Source organism: Peromyscus californicus, unplaced genomic scaffold (assembly GCF_007827085.1).
Source record: "Peromyscus californicus insignis strain IS unplaced genomic scaffold, ASM782708v3 Scaffold_8__1_contigs__length_139910024, whole genome shotgun sequence".
NCBI lineage: Eukaryota > Metazoa > Chordata > Mammalia > Rodentia > Cricetidae > Peromyscus > Peromyscus californicus.
In genome coordinates this window covers 116,382,532-116,399,391 of record NW_026294606.1, presented here as the reverse complement: position 1 = coordinate 116,399,391, position 16,860 = coordinate 116,382,532, and the positions used below count along the sequence as shown (strand labels likewise).

General features: G+C 55.9%; 1 protein-coding gene and 1 long non-coding RNA gene across 5 annotated transcripts in view; one reads left to right on the top strand and one right to left on the bottom strand.

Moving 5' to 3' along the window:
• Positions 1–490: 490 nt before the first annotated feature.
• The window catches only part of Adgrg1 (adhesion G protein-coupled receptor G1), a 30,957-nt gene continuing 14,587 nt past the window's right edge, over positions 491–16,860 (top strand). Inside the window, exon 1 of one of the 4 annotated variants that reach the window (XM_052727874.1) lies at positions 491–668. The gene's annotated coding sequence lies outside the window, so the exon portion shown is untranslated. Of the gene's footprint in view, positions 669–11,040; positions 11,152–11,290; positions 11,578–12,299; positions 12,500–16,860 lie in introns of those variants that run through there. The other 3 variants (XM_052727873.1, XM_052727875.1, XM_052727872.1) reach the window with 3 other exon arrangements.
• On the bottom strand, positions 784–10,844 carry LOC128103460 (uncharacterized). The gene is made up of 3 exons (XR_008215693.1): positions 10,028–10,844; positions 9,666–9,839; positions 784–9,069 (listed from the first exon to the last, which is right to left on the bottom strand). It is a non-coding gene; the product is annotated as an uncharacterized LOC128103460 (long non-coding RNA).

Genomic DNA, 16,860 nt, shown 5'->3' with positions numbered 1-16,860 from the left:
CTGACACCCTCTTCCTCCAGGAGTGCCTTCCGCTCTGCCACTCAGTGCTGGCTTCTGCCTGCTGCCGAGGAGGTTAGGCTGTCCTTCAGGAAGGGGCAGTGGTCGGCTGGGCCTGGAGGAGGGGGCAGCATCTGAGTGGCCTGTTGCCATGGCAAATCGCTTTCTTTGACAGAACTTCAGGAAGCAGCCCCCCCAGGGACCTTGATAATAGGTGGGCGACGAGGCCCAGTCACCCCGGCTCATACCCATCCCTGAAACTGGCACCGGGGCTCTGAGATGGTTAGAGGTAAAACCTAGGTCCCCACTTGCCAGACCTGAGTCATGGGCATCCCCCAAGGTCCCTGCCTGCCTCACCTCTGTCAGCCGGCCCTGCCTCCTCCTGCCTCCCTCTGAAAAAGCCATGACTCACTGCTAGCCAGTCATCTCATCTCCAGCCTGAAGGGAGGAGCTGAGCAAGGGCAGGAGGGTGTCCCGGCCCTCCCTCCGGTTCTAAGGCTCCACACAGGCTGGCGACTGTAGGAGAGGGGCTGCCAAGAGCCTCCCTCCCGCCCCCAGCCAGTGCACTTGCTAGCATGAGAGGCCCAGACTGGCAGAGTCAGCCTTGGAGGTGAATCCTGAAAGGTGGTCCAGCTGCTTGGCTCCTTCCAGAGCCCTCTGCCTGGCACCAGGTACCCGACTGTGGAGGGAGTGTAGAATGTAAAGGGATCTTGGGGGCGGGGTGGGGGTGGGAGTGGCTCAGATGAGCACAGCTGGGGGGTGGGGTGGGTGTCTCTAGTGCAGAGATGTGTGTAAACTGGAAGCTGCCAGAAAGGGAACCGGGTCAGAGGAAGAGAACGTTTTGAGCCATTTGCTGTTCGAATGGTCCAGTCTTGGGCCCAGCAGTGTGGTATCCGCGCTCTGGGCCTTTCAGTCTCTGTTCTCGGCCAGGTGTTGTGGCACACACCTGTAATCTCAGCATTTGGGGAGGTAGAGGCAGGAGGCTCTCGAGTTCAAGGCCTGCCTAGGCTACAGAGATGTCTGCTCCTATCGCCAGTGTGGGAGAAGGGAGACTCTGAGAGGGCAGGCGGCTTGCCTGAGGTCACACAGCAAGTCCGGAGATGGAGAGCCAGGCTCTGGCTGCAGAAGAGGGGCACTGTGGTGGACTTGGTACGGTGCCCCTGAAGCTGGCCTCCCCCATGGCTTCCCTTAGGGACAGGACGGAGGCCCCCAGGGAACCAGGGCCGTCTAACAACTTAAAACCCAGGAAGGAAGGCACGGTACAGCATCTGCTCTGAACAGGAGGCACCTGGAGTGAGGGTCCTGGGAAGCTAGGCTGAGGGGCCAAGCGCTCCTCACCCATTAACCACAAGACCTCAGGGCCCCCAGCTGCTTGGGCCTGATAGGACCTTAGTCCCCCTTCCCCTGGTGTAGGAAATGGGGCTGGGGTTCCTGTCCTCCCCACTTTCCAACCAGCCATCTGGTGGTGACTGTTAGGGCCTCCAAGGGGCTCATTTTACTGAGGGGGTGGGGTGAGTAGAAGCAGAGTCCCTTTTGTCCCCTTCCCCCTTAGGCAACTGTGGCAAGGGATGGGTGACATGGTGGGAAAATCAGGTGCCTTCTTCGGAAGGCCGAGGGAGGTTGCTTATCTTAAGCGTTCACTCTGCCTACTGAGCGCTCCCTACTGTCCTAGGGGCACAGTGAGCAATAAGGCAAGTAAGGTCAGTTGGAACGTATAGGTGGCCCCCTCCCTGCAGGCCCCTAGGAGTCAGAGACTGTGGGAAGGGGCAGCTCTCATCGGGAGCTGCATGCTACTGAGGGGTCCCCCGAATTCAGACCGGCCCTTGGGTGGCCATCCCTGCCCCGTTCAAAGACTGTACTAGCTTTTGGGGCCAGACTATCTCCCTTTGCTATTGGAGCCCCAGGAACTTGAGATACAGCCCACCTTGGTCAAAGCCGCTTCGCCTGGCCTCTCTCTGGGTTGCTAAGTTGGCATGGGGGTACCTTTGCCACTCTGTCTCCTGGGCCAACGACTTGACTCCAAAATCCCAGCAGAGGGATCCTGGCTCCTGGTATTCGATTAGAAGGCTGTCTGAGGTGGCTTGTGTGTGGCATCTCCATCCTGTTAGGGGGTGTGATTCCAGAGGGAGATGAGTGGACTAGAGGAGATAGCAGGGGCTAGGGGTCTGTGAGAAAGGAGGAGTGAGTCGGGCTCTGAACTGGGCAGAAGGGAAGGGGGAGGGGCCGTGTCTGAGAATGGATGGGTGGAATGTCCATGGCAGAGAATGTAATATGGAAAGAGTTTAGGGGAACAATGAGAGCTGGGAGGCATGAGCCAGCCACAGAACTGCCGCCTGACGTGGGTCACTTCAGCCTACTGATGTCATGCCAGAGGGTCTCAGTCTTCCGTGCAGGGGCAGGGTGAGAGGACTGGGCAGCAGGGTGGGAAGGGCAGAGGATGAGTGCTGTGGGTCTGGCCTGGCTACGCTGCCCTGGCTGCTAGATTGAGCCTCAGGCTTAGGGGTGGCTTCCTGGCTAAGGAGGAAGGAGTAGAGGTGTGAGTCCAGCTGCCAGGAAGGGAAGAGAAGAGAGCGGGTAGAGCTGTGATGGGGTCGTGTGTTCTGTGGGGCTGGCCCGCTCAGTCAGGATCCTGCATGACAAGGGTAGGCGGCAACATGGGCCGGACAGCCGTGAAGGGAGGGGTAGGTGTAGGAGCACTGTAGGTGACCCTGTCTAGTGGATACAGAGCCCTCACTGGGATGTGGGATGAGCTTCTAGGCAGTAGGAGAAGGGGCAGGGCCCTGAGAGGGGTGTTAGAGGTCCTAGTCGGGAGGTTGAGGGATGTATGTCGACACAGGACCCACACCCCAGTGTTGCATCCTTTTCCTAAGATTGAGTAGGGCTTCATACTCCCATCCTGGTCCTCAGGGTGGCCCTTGCCTTCTGACTCACATCAGACGGGGGCATCATGTGAGTGCACCCGGCAGCCGAGGGTGAGCAGCCTCCGGGGACCTGGCAGATGGCAAGTAGGGGGTGGGGCAGAGCTGGCACAAAGGGACCTCTCAGATGCAGTGGGTGGAGCACTGGCAAGCCGTCCCTGGCTCGGCTGAGAGCTTGTCCCTGCTCCAGGCTCTGGACCTCCATCCCCAGCTGGAATTTCTGGGGGCCCCTGGGGAGCTTTTAGAGTCTGAGGTCAGGTCTGAGCTATTGAGGAGAGGGACTAAGGTTAGCCTGCTGCCAACCACTGGCCTGCCTGGAGTGAGGTGGTCTGAGACACAATCCTGGGTCCCATGTACCCCAAACTCTCCAGGTTCCCTGGGATCCCAGCCTGGAACAATCCTAACCCTTCCATGCTGGGCTCAGTACTTCCTTTAGAGAGAAAAAATTGGGTGAGGAGGCTTCCCCAGCGAGGGATCCAAATCTTTGGGGCTCCAGGTCTCATCGTTGTCTTTTTCTGCCTCTCTCGGGAAGCAAGGAGGTCCCTGTCTGGGTCCTAAGCTAGTTGTTGGAGGGCATGTGCCCATTCCCTGACACTGGCAAGCCCATGCATTTGGTGATGAGATTTGGGCAGGTTTGCTCAAAGAGAACTTGGCGGTACCCCTTTCTGGTTGTGCGGGCTTGGACATGTGCCTCTAATTCCTCACCTTTAACTATATCTTTGGGGGCTTCTCTGAGCATGGCAGAATTAACGTGAATACGTTTAGAACGGCACGTGAATCATGGGAAGTTAGCATTTGACTCTCTAGCTCCCATTGGACAGATGGGCATACCGAAGCCAGAGACGTCACTTTTTCTTATCTCCACTGCCTGTGGGGGAGCTGGACACTGGAACAAGTCAGCCTGCCCCGACTAGCCCGATCTGTGTGTCGGCAGGAAGGGGAGCGTGGTTGGGCACCAGGCTTCTGGGCTGGCACTGGCCTTGGTGATGTGTGGAGTGCAGTTCCAGGCAGGCAGAGATAAGAGCCTTACTTCGGGAAGCTGGCCCAACATCCACCATCAGCAGGCAGTCCTCACACATTAATGGGAGATGGGCTGGGGATTAGGGGTTGGCTCTCCTAGGGCCAGCTCTAGTCCCCTGACGCATCCAGGGTTCTGTGGCTAATAGCTTCAGCCTGCCTTCCCTGTTTCAGGGCTACTTTGTCTCCAAAATGGTGAGGTAGAAGACTGGCCTTCCAGCCTCTACATCCCTCCCTTCTGACCTCGGCCCTCTTCCTTCCTTCCAGTAATATCGGCCTGGATTCCCAGTTCCCATGGCAGAAAGTAGGTGGGCACCAGAGACTCATATTACACTGCCCAAGACCACAGCTTCTCTGGACCTCAGTTTCTTTGTCTGTGAATGGAAATAACCAGACCCGTCTCTTGTAAGGGTTGTTGCTGGAACATGGGGCAACATGGGCTGCAAATGCGTAGTTAGCATGCTGCTGCAGCTTTGAGAGGCCTCAGGAAGCTCTGCTCAGATACTCGGGGTGCTTGACCCTTGAAGAGTGACCTTGAGCAAAAGGCCCTCTCCTCTCTTCACTGCCCTTCTCCCTCCTCTTCAGCCTTCCTCTCCCCAGCCTTTTTCCCCCACACAGGATATCACTATGTAGTGGCCTCAAACTCATGATCCTCCTGCCTCAGCCTTCCAAGTGCCAAGATTACCAATATGTGCCGCCATATCTGGCAAGTAACTTCCTTGCCTTGAGTCTCATTTATAGAGAATGAAGATTCCCGAATCTCCAGGAGGGCCTGTAGGGAGTGAAGGGGGTGGTCACATGTTGCTGGGGCTCAGGGAAAGCAGGCCTCATCCCCATCTTCCCAGACCTTCTCCATCTCCCAGGATGGCAGTGCCCTGGGATAGGTTGCATAGGTGATTAGGAATGTGGGGCTGCCTGGTTCCTTCTCAGTGCTGGCAGCTGTGTGAATTTAGACACGTGTGTTAGCCACCTTACCCCTTGTTTTATTTACTTATTTATTATTATTATTATTATTATTATTATTATTATTGTTTTTTTTTTTTGCGACAGGGTTTCTCTTTGTAGTCCTGGCTATCCTGAAACTCACTCAGTAGGCCAGGCTGGCCTGGAACTCACAGAGATCCACCTGCCTCTGCCTCCCAAGTGCTGGGATTAAAGGTGTGCATCACTGCTGCCCAGCCTTTCTTTGGTTTTAAAACAAGAGTGAAAATGGCATCTTGAGAGGATTGAGGGAGCCATGGGATTTTAAGTGCATCATTCCCAGTTCCGTAAGTGCCCCGCTGTTATTGGTACCATTCTGGAACCTTCTTTGGGGGAATAGCAGAGACTTTATCCCAGAGCAACAGTCTGCCCCTTATCAAAGATGTCATTGGGAAGACTCCAATCCTTAGACAGCCCACACCCTCACATATTCCATTGAGAGGGTCTTGGTTGCTGCTCTGAGAATTGTCCTGTCTGGGACTCGATTCTGCTTCCTAAGACCCGGGGCCTTACTTCCAGACTCTTCCCCACTGTGTGTCACTTGAAAGCCAATCAATTTTATTCAACAGCCACCTGCTTTGAGGCTGTCTTCCTCAGAGTTCCATCTGGGGTCCTCGGGTGCACAGAAACTCTTGCATAGGGAGGAGAGCAGCAGTGAGCGGTAGACCAACAGACTCCATGATGAACAGTCTTTGCCATCTACGGTGTCTGGTCCTCCTTTTCTGAAGAACATCACTGCTGACCTTGCCCTCCTAGAACTCCCATGGCCCCTCAGATGTTACCTGTCTGCAATAGAAATCTTACAGTAGTTCATTGCTTATGTTCATTGACTCACAGCTGCTCAGTAGCAGTGGGGTGCAGCCCATTCTGACACAGCCAAGGGTCATCAGATTCCCTGTGTTCTGCGGTCTTCGGGAGAGATGACATCACAGTTAGCGTTACCGTCATTTATCTGGGGCTTCTCTTTAGAATTTCAAGTGCAGGGAAAAGGGATGGAAGACCTCCTTTGCAAAAGGCATAGCAAAGGGAGGTGACCTTTAGGCATTGCCTACTGTCAGATCTTGACCTGTTTGGCCCCCTTCCTGGGTTCAGAGGGGATGCCTGGGTTCCAGTCAGGCTGGTGTCCTGAGCGGCACTCTGTGGTCACTCCTCTTTTGGAATGAGTTCCCTTGGTCCCTGGAGCTTGGGTTGCGTGGCCATCTCCAGCTGAGCCCATTTCTCACGGTATGGTTCTGCGTCTGGAAGCCTGGGTTTCTGATCTTGTGGTGGTGACAATTGCCCCGACCCACCTGTTTTGATGCTGACAAGTGTGAGGGGTGGACCTCAGGGGTTGGTCAGGGCAGCTGAGTCATGCTGAACCTGGGTCTGATTCCCGCCTGTTGTATCATCATCTGGGCAGGGGCCAAATGGCTTGGGCTGGCCAATAGCCCGTCTCCTGTCTCCACTTCACTGCCCAAGGCCCTCGTGCTGTCTTTGGTACTTCCGCTCCTCCAAGGCTTCATTTTTATCCACATTTCAGAGACGATGAAGCAGGTTGGGGGGGGGGGGGTCCCTGGACTGTCCATGGTAGCAGGAACCTGGTCACTTGCCTCTGGTAGGATTTGTTCCCATCTGTGCCCTCAGGAGGTTGTGAGCACCCCATCCTTGCAAGTATTCAAGTTGGTCAGAGAAGCCATGGAGGGGCCTTGGGGGGTCGTGAGGCTCTTTTTCACAGTTCTTCTAGCTATGAGCTTTCCCAACCCTGGGGAGATGGCACCAATGACCATGCCCTTTAGAGTTGTTAAGTGTTACCCAGTACATGGGTAATGTCTTTGAGAAGACATAATGCCCCTCCACTACATTGCTGGCCACTGCACCTAGCTCTCCCATGGGTGCATCTGACTGCATCTTCGGGGTGATTTCTAAGACAGCACGTGAGGAGCTGGGGGTGAGGGAGGCTGTTTTGTGCAGAAAGGGCACACATGCACCTGCGGAGTCTGGGACCTCTTGGTCACCCTTACCCTGTGGTCTTGAATCTGGTCAGGTGTGTAGGCTACCCCACTCCTCCTCCCCAGTACCAGCTGTGATACCACCTTGCAGGAGTCGTGGGCAGTGGGCAGGGCAGTAAGGAAACTTATTGCCGACACTTGTCCCACACTCTTCTGGCCTCTGCCTCTTGTATGCATTTTGGATCCCTGATGGTAGGGTCTGGGTCTCGAACCTGGCACAGGGCTCACCTCCTGGCACAGGGCTCACCAGTACCAGCTATGATTGGGGAAGACAGCTGACATTTCTCCCTGGAGACCCTGCCGTGGGTATCAGCACAAGCAGGTGTCCCCACTCTGTCCCTCTAGTAGGGGAACCAGAGTTCAAAGCTGCAGAAATGTGATGTGTGAGGACAGTGGTGTTCACACACCACGTGAGTGTAGAGGAGTGGTCTGGCCGAGTCCGTCAGCCGTGAGAACTCAGGGCTGTGGTTACCACCTCTCTGAGGCTCCATCTCTGCCTCTGCAGGGTGGCATGGGCAGCTAACACTCTGTGTTGTGGGGCTGCCAGGGCAAGAGTGGGGTGCTGCAGCAATACAACAGAGACACGTGGATGAAGGAGTCACAGACTGGGCTGGGGTCCATGGCTCTGGGCAAACGGCTTCCCTCTGTTTTCTCAGCCGTACAATGGGAAGGAGAATCCCTCCTCACAGGTGCTAGTGAAGGTGTGGAGGCAGGTGCATGTCGTGGGGCTCCCAGGCACATCCCTGCCGTGACCTAGCTCGGTTCTGTATCCCTAGTCCTAGTCCTCAGAGGCACCCACCCACCCACCAGAGGTTCCTATACCTCAGCTCCCATTTCCTCTTCCTGATCCACCTCAGATTTCCTGCAGGAGCCTAGCAGGGAATGTGTCCTTAGTAATAGTACTGTGACCTTGCTTTGTAAGTGAGTCTTGCTCCTGGGCTCTCTAATCCCATGCCACAGGAGCAGGCCCTTGAGGGGTCCAGGTTGGTAACACTGCCTGTGTATGAAGAGAAAACCTGGGGCTCGGTGTTCACAGTTGCTAGTCGGCTTTCAGACGCCATGTCATCCAGAAGCCTTTGGAGCGCCCCCCAGCCCATCCCAGGTGGAGTAGGAGTAAGAGAACTTGGGGGCTTCCGGTCCTCTCAGAGCTTTTATTAGGCTACTGAGTGTTGGAGGAGTTAGCCTAGAGTCTCTGACTCTCTCGGCTCTCAGGCTGTGCATGGTTTTGGGATCCCTGCCCTGGTCCAACACATGGTAGAGATGCTGGCACTCCCTCCCCGGGCAGAGGCTGGGGACAGCCGGGTGCTCGGGCCCTGGAGCGGATACCTTTAGCCTGGATCTGCAGCATCTGGCCTGAGCTCAGCTCAGCTCATTCACTCATTTGTTCTACAGCAGCACCAGGCAGCTGCTGTGGTCCCCATGTCGCATCAGCAGGGACGTCAGAGGTACAAAGCCAGACCGACGGGGCTGGAGACTTGCGGCTCAGTGGCTCTTGCGGGGGACTTGAGTGTGAGTTCTAACATCCATGCCAGGCAGCTCACTACCACCTGTCACTCAGCCACAGGGGCATCTCATACCCCTGGCCTCCAAAGCACCTGTGCTCACAGGCACAGACACGCACAGAGAAACTAACATGCATACACGTATAGTTGAAAAAAGCACAACAACAACAACAACAACTCAGAAAAGGCAGCAAATGCCACCAAAGAATAGTAATCAAGCTCACGGCAGGGGAGCTTCAGAAAAGACCAAGAGCCTTCAAACAAAACGGGTGACTAGAAACACCATGATGGACAAGGAAGACAATTTGAACTGGGGAGTCACAGACGGCATTTCAGGAGGGGAACATTTGAATGAAGGCCCAAGAAGGCCAGTCAGACGGGAGGTCTTAGAACTTGCCATGGTGAGGGTGGAGCGTGTGCAAAGGCCCTGGGGTGAAGCTAGAGGTGCATTGGGCTTGGTGAGTGTGAGGAAGGTGGGGTGGGGGTGGGGCGGAGTGGGGTCACTGGTTTATGTTGACAGCTGTATTGGTCTGTGCGTCTCCGATATCCGACAGACATTTCTGATCCCCTCCTCCCCTTGACTCAGAGGCATGGTAGAAGCTCAGCGAGGGCAAAGCTGGTCTAACTCCGGCTGTGGTTCCTGAGCATCAATTAGCCGTCAGGTTTCTGGTGGTGGGAGATGGGTGGGAGGCTCAGGGGCTGCAGATGGGAATGAGGCTGTGCCCTGCTTCTTGCTGAAGTGAGCAAGCACCCAGTGTGTGTAAAGGGCCTGGGGGGGGGGCCCTCCCTGTGGGTCCTCAGAGCCTCAGCACCCTGCCAGCTTCTCTGAGGTCTCAGGGTCCTTTGATCCAACATGGCTACCTTCCCAGACAGTGGGCCTTGGAGCTCTTTCTGGAGGCCAGGAAGGTGTCTCCACCCCCTTCCCCCACCCCTGCCCAGGACAGCAGCTCCTTTCTTTGCTTTCTTTTCCTCTTCCTCCAGGCCCAAAATAGAGCCTGAACGGTCCCAGGCTCTGGCAGTGAGACAATAGTGGCCTCCTGACCGCGGCAGCCTGCTGGCCCGGGGCCACGGGCTGAAGGCACTGGGCTAGTGTGCCCAGGGCTCCAAGCCCTGCTCCTTTCCCAGGGCCTGTGCCAGCCCCTTCCACCTGAGGCGTGGGATCCCCTGGGGTTCCCACTGGTGCTCTGGGCAAGGGCTTGCCACCACTCAGCGGAGGCCTGGGACCCTGTGCCTCAGCCTTGGCGGCCCCACTCTGTCCTTACCTGCTGCTGGCCTGGAGCTGGAGGCCCTCGCCCACCTCTCCATTCTCACTCAAGTTTGTCTGAAGCTCAGGAGTCACCCCGAGTGTCAAAAGTCTTTCCCTTTTGACTCACTGGTTAGGAAGGCTCCACAGAGATCAGAGCTGTGCCCACTCAGAAGGAAGTGAGCGTCCTGTCCTGGAGATCAAATAGAGCTTGGATATGCATGTCGAGGGGACTAGACAGGATGAGATGGATTGCTTAGAGGCCCAGGCATCTGTGTTTGCGTTCTATAACCTGCCCTTCCCAGTTGGTAGTCTTGAGCAATCATATCCCCTCCCCAGCCTCTAGGGTCCCATCTCAACATAGGCTCAAACCTGGCTCACCATGCAGCGTGGTGGAAATGAACTTTTAAATGCCCAGTGCTAGGTTCTCTGTGAAGGAGCCAGAAGCTTTGATGCTGTTCTGCTTTCTTCCTAGGCAGGTAAAGAGGAGCCTAGAAGCTCCCACCCCAGCCAGGGAGCTCTGGAAGAAAGGCAGGAGGAGCCCCAGCCCCAGGCTGGCTCAGAAAAGGGATTATGAATGAGCTCTGGCAATCTGGGAAGGCTTCCAGGAGGAGACAGATTCCTGGCATTTTCAGGGAAGCATGGCATACACTCTATGCACCGCAGCTGATGGTAGGGATCAGAGAATGTTTCACCTGGCTTGTGGTCAAGGCCATAGGGGACCATCCAGCAAGTGCCAGCTTCCAACAGGTGTCATTCGGCCGAGGGTCTGGCTCCCACTGTGTTCCAAAACCATTTGGTGTTAAAGTCATTGCGGAGGGCCAGAAGTGGTGGCACACACCTGAAATCCCAGTACTTGAGGCTGAGGCAGGAGGATAGCAAGTTCAAGATTAGCCTGGACTGCATTGCAAGATCTTCCCTTAAGCTCTCCCTTAAAAACAACAACAACAACAACAACAAGAAGCCACTGCAAACTAACTGGAAGATTTCATGCAAAAATCTACCATTCTGCTTCTGTGGAGAACTTGGGTGCTCTGGGGTTTTGAGGTCCTCTCAAGACAGATGGCCTACACTCTAGGACCTGCTTTCTTCTTGTACCCGAACCCGGCTCGCCTCTGCCAGTGCCTGCCTAGCCAGGCAGCCTTGGGATGGAAGGAAGCTCTCACACTCTGGCGCTGACAAGTCAGAGGGCCCGCGCTCTAAGCCAGGCAGTGACGCAGTCCATGCAGCTGCCAACGGTTGCCAAGGGAACGGTTGCCAGGGGCTGCTGTCACCTGCGCCCCTTCCTCCCCCTTGGCGCTGGAGGCCCGTCTTCTCAGCCCAGCTTCCCGCCTGCCCCCTTTGTTTGAAGCTCTAGTGAGGGGGTGGTGATGGGTGGGGGGGCAGGCTTCCATGCGACCTTCAGCCCCTTGTACTAGGGGAAAGTGTCCCTTACTCCAGGAGTCGGCTGCCGGCAAACAGGGAGTCTTCGCCCAGTCACTCTTTTGCCTGGAGGAGGAAGCCAGGTAGATTTTCGCTCCTGCCCTCTTTTATCTCCCTTTTCCTCCCTTTTCTCACTGCCACACCCCCCCCATCATCTCCTTTCCCTCCTCTGCACCCTCCTTTCTCCTCTCTCCTGTAACCCTGCATCTCCTCTTTCCCTGACACCGACACGTAGATAATGGTGGTGGGCTGCCAGGGACCCTGGGGGCATCCTAGCTGGTCCTCTAAGGCGACTCAAACAGCAGTCGTCTGGAGAACCACCAGGAAGTGGTTGGGGGTAGCCACACACTCCCTCCCGCTCTAGCTGAACATTTTGAGTCAGCTGCAGCTGTGGTCACAGCACAGGTCTCAGAGAAGGGTTGGGGGAGATAACCGGACGAGGAGGGCTGGAAACACCACACACAGCCTTGGGAAGAGCCGTAGAGGACCTGTGATCCATGGTCACCTGGGTAAGTTCATGCAGTCCCCTGAACTGAGGCCTTATACAGATGGCAGCCAGCTTAACCCAAGGAGACCATTTCACTGTGACTTCTAAATAGAGGCTCTCACTAGCAGGTGAGCTTGCCACTCAAGAGTGGACCTCTCTGGAGCTAGCCTGGATTCCCACGTAACCTTCCCTCCTCACTGTGTGACTCTGGCAGGTGACTTGGCTTCCCAGGGGCCTCATGGTCATCTGTTCAGTGGGTCGTGATCCTTTTCTCATGGGTTTTTAAGAAGATTAACTGTGTTAATAAAAGCCAGTCCTGGTGGCTCAGGCTTATAATCCGAACAGTTGGGAGGCTGAGGCAGGAGGATTATAAGTTCATTGCCAGGCTGGGCTACAGAGAGAGACACACCATCTCAAAACACAAGCAGATAAATGTGTCAGTTGCTCAAAGAGCGTTGAGTCCTGCCCTGCCTTTCTGAAGTGTTTTGTTGACTCTAGCTGTGTTACTGCAGGGGCCGGCACCTGCTTGTGGGTATCACAGAGGAGCTGAGGGAACCTTTGTGTGCTCAGGGAGCTGGGAGGGGGCTCTGGGCAATGCCTCCTGCCTCCTCCCTGCAGGGGCCTTGGAACCAGTCACAGTTGGGAGCTGCCTGGCTTTGTGTCCCTGAGCTGGCAGCCTCCGGGCCAGGAAGGAGGAGGAGAAAAGGGAGGTTTGGTAGCTGACCTTGGGAACAGAAAGATCCTACAGTCTACAGATGGGCATTCTGCCTGGTTCAGGGGAGCCCAGTGTAGCCCCCAGAAAGCCAGCGGGTGGCCTTGGGCAGCTCAGGAAAGCAGATGGGAAAGGGGAACTTCGGGCAGACATAGAGACTGCTGTCGTCTGAAAGGGAAGAAAGTCTGGCCAGGGCTGGGCATCCTCTTTGTCCCTCACTGCCAGCGCAGAGGTAAGGTCCTTCTTCATCTGCAAGTACCGTAAATCTGCCCAAGTGACAGGCAGAGGATAGGGGTCATAATTGCTCATTGACAAAGCAGGAAACTGAGGCCTGCTGAGAGGCAGGCTGGCCTAAGATTCCAGGCTTAGCTGGTCTCTGTGTCTGTAACTGCTACTGCTACCCAGCCCTGAGAGGCAGATGCGGCCCCATGTACCAATGCAAGAGGCTGGCCACAGTGGCTCGTTGGATATGAGCGTGTGCTGGACACTTGGCTTTGGCCTGGCTTGGAACACCCAGGACAAGAAGCTGAGGAGGGCTGGTACCAGAGTCCCTGGACTGCCCAAGCCCTAGCCCATGCTGGGTTAATTATGGTATGACGGATGTGGGTTCCCTGGACGTTACCCCACTCCCTCTCCCTTAGCTTCTCTGACTCTCCAGTTGGCTTTGAGCATCTACATCCTTCGACTCTCGCTTTTCCTCGCTCTCTCCAACATTCCCAGTGTCTTAGCTGCTGGAGATAGGACGTGGACCGGAGTTGGCTAGGGGAGGCTGTAATGGACCAGGCCACTTTGAGTCAGACATGGTACTGCCCTTTCCCCATGAGCCACTACTGCCTGTGAAGGGAGGCAGAACCAGCCTGAGTACACCCCAAACTCACAGGGGACCCGTCGCCTGGAAGTGTCAGAGAATGGTAATGAGGGGCCCTGGGGATCACTGCAACCTAAATGGCTTCAGTGGCCCATCTTGTGCTAGCTAATAGCCTTGGGGACAGCTCAGAGAAGGACAGGGCCTGGAGACTGTGTATGTGTGTGTACACACGTATGCACTTACATGGAAGCGTGTGTGCTGATAGGCTACGGTGTGGTGTCAAGGTATCTGAGGGCTTGTTTTTCACACGGATGACGCGGTGTCCATGCTGAAGGTCCTACTGTCACATTGGTTTCGGGACTGGCCCCAGTAGGCTTTCTGCTGTTTCTCCTTGTGGGACTTACCCGAGCCTTTGCTATGCTAAAGCACAAGAGAAAATAGAGTCCAAAGGTCTCTCTAATCCGAAGATAAGGAGCAAGTTCCCCCACAGTAAGGCCAGGGAGACTGAGGGAGGGAAGGGAGCCGGTAACCACAGTGGCTGAAACCATTGCTCTGAGGTTAGCCGGACTTGGTTTGAGTCATAGCCTGGCTCCCTCTTTGCTGTGTGATCTGGGCTGTGATGTACGCCCTTCGCGTTGTGAGTTCCCTGTCTTTGGATAAGCACTGTTCCAGAATTAGTGGACGGTGAGCTGACTGCAGAGTCAAGCGCGCTGGGCCACTACGTGGCAGTGACCTTGCTGGTGCTGGCGCTGAGTGCTTGCCGGAGGGGACTCAGACTCCAGAGTCCCTTTCCCCAACCTGGATAGATCCCTGCTGAGCCCCACACGCTGTCTGCTTCCTACTGGTCACCGTGGAGCTGTGGAGGAGGCAGAGGCCTGAGCCCAGGACAGTGGATATGTCTCATGTTAGCATCACAGGAAGGGCCTGTGTGTAAGGAAGGTGAAGGGAGTGGCCAAGGCCAGCTCACCCCTGCTTGGTGGTGATTCTTGACTTTCCTAGGGCCTCCCGTGTGCATGTCTACTTGTAGGAGCAGGAAGCTGCCGAATGGTCAGCTGCTGAGGCTTAGAGTGCTTTGTACCCACAGGCCCTCTGCTGGCTGGCACTCACTGCCCACCTCTCTCCTCCCTCAGTTTCCCCATGGGGCAGGGCTGGCAAAGGGTGCTGCAGCTCATGGACATGGGCAGGAAATCACAGGAAGGTCAAGCCTGTGCTAGCTGTGCAGTCCTATAGCGAGGCTGGGTTTAGAATGGCAACTGTGCCCTGCCAGACGACTCAAGCCTGTAATCCTGGCACTGGAGGGGCTGAGGCAGGGGGATTGCTGTGAGTTTGAAGCCAGCCCAGCCTAAGTGCAAGACAACAAACAAACAAACAAACAAACAAACACACACAAAAAGCAAGCCTAGCCCTGGTGTGTAAGGCCTGGGAAGCTGCCAGCATCCAGCAGGTGCCAACTTGATTTTTATTATCACGCAGTCTAGACAGATTCCTGAAGCCTGAAGTCACTGTGCTGCCCTGTGACCCCAGTGCTCCTTCTCAGTGAGAGGTAGGTTCTGGAGGGGTCAACTTGCTTGGCTGTCAGTCACCCAACTGTGGTGCGGGGGCAGACAAAGAAAGCAGGGCCCGGCATTCACAAGTGCTGTGTTCAGAAGCCAGGGGGCGGGGGGCATAGCCAAATGAGCCAAATGAGCGGGGAGGCAGCTCTGCCCCCTGGGTTTCGTAAGCATCTCCTTTGAGCATCGGATGTGCTGTGGTTGATGTTTGTGAGTTAGGGAGCTGTCCTGATGAGCCAAGCCTGGAAAGTATTGGAGGGGGGATCAGCCCTGTGCTCTACGAGGCCGCACATTCAGGCCTGGGTCAGCCAGCTCATGTGCCCTGGTCCCACTCTGGCCTTGGTATGTGTCGAGCCTCCTCCTCTTCTGCAGAGATAATGTAGTCCACTCCAGCCCTCCTCCCCGCCCTCCTCACCCAGTGCACACTGCAAGTTCACGCTCATGGGCCCGTGGACACACACCTGCAGCTCTCCAGGCTTATGCTCTGAAGATCCCTATTGTCTCTCCTGTTCCCTCTCTGAGCCTCCAGAGCTCTCAAGGAACACATTCTACAGCCTTGGGTTAGAAAGTAGCTGATGGTAAGCTGGGCCTCTCCTCATTCTCCCTGGGTTGGTCACAGGAGGCTCAGACCTGGAAACTAGTTGGCTCCCTCGTTCCTCCTATGGGCTATCTCATGGGAGGCACCTCAGATAACCAGCCCCTTGCCAAATACTGGGACCATATGCCATGCCATGAGGAAGGGACAGGAATCAGGAGAGGTGGGCTGCCTGTGTCCCTATCCAGGGTTTGATCTTTCACAGCTGAGTAAATGCTGCAGTCCCTTGCCTGCTCTGATGGTGCCCAAGTCCAGCTGCTGGGTACTCCTGGTTCCCACATGTGGCCTTTCAATCACTGGATGCAGCCAGAGCCAGGCTCCGAGTCCTACCTGAGCTGTGGTGCACAGGACCCAGACCATATCCTTCAAAGCATCTTCCTGGGGTGGGTCCCAGTGCACTGATGGTTTGGGGCACCTCTAATGGGGCCAGCCCTTGGCAGGGAAATACATAGGGCTGTGTGTGCCTGGGAAGAAGCCGGTATTCCTGTAGACTCAGGCGTTGAGCGGAAGATCACAGTGGAATTCTGCCATTCAGAATCCAGGAAATCCTGGCAAAGGCCCGAGGCTATGGTATATACCCTTGGGATAACCTGTAACCCCAGTGTGTGTGAATGGGTCCCACTGGACACTTGAGGTTGCTGCCTGGGAATTGTTAATCCAGAGCTCTCCTAGTTCCAACCATTCAACTTCCACCTCCATCCTAGGAGGAAATGGGTTTTCCAGGAGCTGACCGTGTCTAGGTGACGCGGGTCCACGCAGGATGGCAGGGGAAGTGACTCAGGCCTCAAGAGAAAGTGAGCTCTGGGACTGTGGGGGACCTCCCCCAGCAACCAGTCATGCTAGGAATGGGGGTGTGTGGGATCACACAGCCCTGCCCCCTCTACTCTGCGGGATCCCTGGGGACCCTGTGATGTACTCCATTGTGTCAGGCTGGCTCAGCTTGTTCTGTTCTCTGCATGTTTACCGGAGGAAGCTGAGGTCAAGGATGGCCACTCTGAAAGAACGGGGAATGGGGGCTCAGCCCAGCAGCTCTGCTCTAGCCTGGGCTTACCTACTGTGTGCCTGTGACTTCCACAGCTCCTGTTTTTACTCTCTTTGGGGAACCCCAAACCAGGGGGTGTGTACCTTAGGGACCTTTGAAGAGAGGGCTCAGCAGAAGCCCCGTGTGCTCTTGAGAGAGGTGGCCTTTTTCTAGCCTCAGTTTCCACATCTGTGAAATGGTAAACCGTGAGACCCTGCTACTCTCCAGATGTTGCTATTACTATTGGGGTGAGGCTGCGGACCCACCTTCTAAGTAACCACTGGTTCTGGCAGTGCTGTGGCAGGTGGCACAGCTTTGCTGCGGCTTGGTGTTTGGTGGCTGAGGCTGGTCTGCTCTGCCGTCCTTCATCTGCACAGGCCAGAGGCAGTCCCCAGGAGGTGGGCCTCTGCTTACACAGAGGCCCCTCCTTCTGGTCGGGTGGCAGGCTGTGGGGAACAGGGTGCCCAGGTCTTAGGATGTCTGCCAGCAGCGGGAGGGGCTCCATCACAGGCGTTGCCTGGGCCCTTTGGGGTATGAAGGTGGGCGGCAGATGCACATATATGGACAGCCCTGGGAGGAGCGAGGGCAGGAATATGCTAAGTGGGTAAACAGGACAGTG